The sequence below is a fragment of the Nicotiana tomentosiformis genome, chromosome 6 (genome assembly GCF_000390325.3).
Source record: "Nicotiana tomentosiformis chromosome 6, ASM39032v3, whole genome shotgun sequence".
Classification (NCBI taxonomy): domain Eukaryota; kingdom Viridiplantae; phylum Streptophyta; class Magnoliopsida; order Solanales; family Solanaceae; genus Nicotiana; species Nicotiana tomentosiformis.
The window spans coordinates 15,052,987-15,055,607 of record NC_090817.1 but is presented as its reverse complement, the minus strand read 5'-3'; the positions used below and the strand labels follow the sequence as shown (position 1 = coordinate 15,055,607).

The 2,621-nt window shown below is 25.8% G+C and overlaps 1 non-coding gene across 1 annotated transcript; it reads left to right on the top strand.

Moving 5' to 3' along the window:
- The first annotated feature begins 2,304 nt into the window (after positions 1–2,304).
- Positions 2,305–2,385, top strand: TRNAL-CAG (transfer RNA leucine (anticodon CAG)). The gene has a single exon. It is a non-coding gene; the product is annotated as a tRNA-Leu (tRNA).
- The last annotated feature ends 236 nt before the right edge of the window (positions 2,386–2,621 follow it).

The following is a 2,621-nucleotide window of genomic DNA, read 5'->3' as shown; positions in this document are numbered from 1 at the left end:
CTCTTTTTTGGAAAAATGACATTGTATAGCCACTTTCAAAATAATAACCGAACAAATATACGTTCTTTGTACATTTATATATATATATATATATATATATATATATATATATATAAATTATGTTATATACAAAAAATTATACACTTTTTCGCCCATCGAATGTAATTCTGGCGCGGACTAAAACTGAAAAAAGCCCCTCATTTTTCTTGTTTTCTTCCTTTTAATATTTCTTGATCTATTGCTAATTACACACTTTATTCGTCTTTAAGGAACGAAGAAAGAAAATAGGCTTTTGTGTGATAACGTATATAATCATGTTTACATATATTGTTTTTTATATGTTGCGTTATGTGCATTTTTAATTTTTCTGAAATCGTATTACTACAATCACTTTGTAATACTTGTCGAAGTCCGACACTTTATTATAACAAAGATTATACAATACTTCAAGTACAAGTTACAGTATTTCTACATAGGTTCTACACTTTAAAAAAAAAAAATAGTTCTGCACAACCAAACTTAAAATTGATTATAAAAAAATGATTAAAAAGTCAGTTGAAAAATAAGTCTGTGATGTACTTTCTCATTGTTTAAATTGAATAATATATAGTTGTATCTTTTAGTATTTTCAATTGTGTTAATATATTGCTTTTCTTTTTTATTAATCAAAATTTGAATAATAAAATATATTCATTTTATTTCCAAATAGATGATGCAAAAATGTTTTTTTTTTGTTCTTTGAAATAATAATCGTGATTTTGAATTATTGAAAAAATAATAATAAGTAAATGTGTATTTTATTCTAGTTTAAAGACATATTTGGATAATTCATTAAAATTAATAAATTTTTCGATCACACATATTTTCTAATTTCATTTTATATGATTGAGATACTCTAGGGTGTAGTTCCACTTTCTTTACTATAATTATTTAATGAGCATTATTTTAAAAAATAGTTAATTTTACATTTATGTATTTTGAAATTTATATAATGTTGAATTCTTTATTAAAAATAGAGGAAGTACCCAACTAACTTTGATCATAGAAGGAGAAGTATAATCTTACATAACGATACTTCTCATGCTGCCTAATATATAATAAAGAAAAATAATTCCCAAATTAGTTGTCTTAATTTTTTGTTTAGATTATTTTCAAATCATGTTTTATAAAGGGAATAATTTTTACTTGAAACTATATTCTATTCTTAAATATATATATTTTTCCTGATTTTATAAAGTGTTCCCATTGAAATTGCAATTTAATGAGAATTTATATAAAATGATATCAATTGATATTAATATAAGAACATTTTAATAAAAATCTACATAAATTATTGCCACTTTTTTTAAAAATATTTTTTACAAAAAATATTCAGTAAATAAAACAAATGAAATCATTTTTCTTAAGGAGATAATAAAATTATTATATATAAATGTATGTTATCATAGTATGTTTTTATTCAAATGAACGTTTAAATTATAAAATTACCTAATAGATAATTTTCTAGTTAAAAATACTTATTAAAAAAATATTTTTTAAACAGTGAGTGAGAACAGAGAAGTAATCTACTTTCAAACAAACGAAAAAGTAATAGTAGTAGTCAAGTATTGCGTTTAAAGAAGCAAGTTAAGGTTGAATGGGAAGCCCTTGGTCGACCTCTTATTGTTTTTGAGCTTACCTTTTGTGATTGAATGTATAAAGATATTACTATTAGCTTATTTAATAGGTAATTAGCACACATTTAACCGTTTATAATAAGTGTGAATCAATATCTTGGAGATAAGGCAAGTAGCATATTATAATCAGGTTAAATTAGCTTGAGAGGTGTTAAAAAAAATTTGCACTGTCAATACATATAAGTTAATTATTTTTTTCAGGTTAACATTATATTCTCAACGACTCGCTTTTGTTAATGTTGAATAGTTTAGTCATTTTAATGGGTGAACTGATGACCATACACATTTTGACTAGGCAATTTCAAGAGGATATTGATGATAATATGCATGGGATGCTTTGAGCCCTAGTATGGTCTCAATGTATGTTGTTTGAACTCTTTAAAAATGTTGCCGAAAGTATATTCGAACCTCTAAAAGTAGTACATATTTGAAGGATACAACATGAGTACGGTAACGTTTTCGGAGAGTCCGACCAAGATAGGTCCCAACAAAGACAATGTAAAACTATCACCAAGGATGGATCTCAGCTCATATAAATGATAAACTCGTGGCCTCAGCAATTTAAGTTCATCTTACAAATTTGAAATGTTTCGAATATTTAATAAGAACGATCAGCTTAGGATATAATGTCAAGATGGCCGAGTTGGTCTAAGGCGCCAGTTTCAGGTACTGGTGCAAAAGGGCATGGGTTCGAATCCCATTCTTGACAAAACATTTTTGTTTCAGTATTATTCAATAACTACAATGACTGTATTTCCCTTAAATGTATGTATATTGCTTGTAGTTTGGTAGGATATTTCAATAGTTATTTGTTAACAATTACTCCTTCCGTCCACTATACTAAAAATATATTTTCACTTTTACTTGTCAACTATACTAAATCAAGAGAAAGATAATTTTTTTCGTATTTTACCTAAGGTTGTCCAGTCCCGTCCCACTTAATTC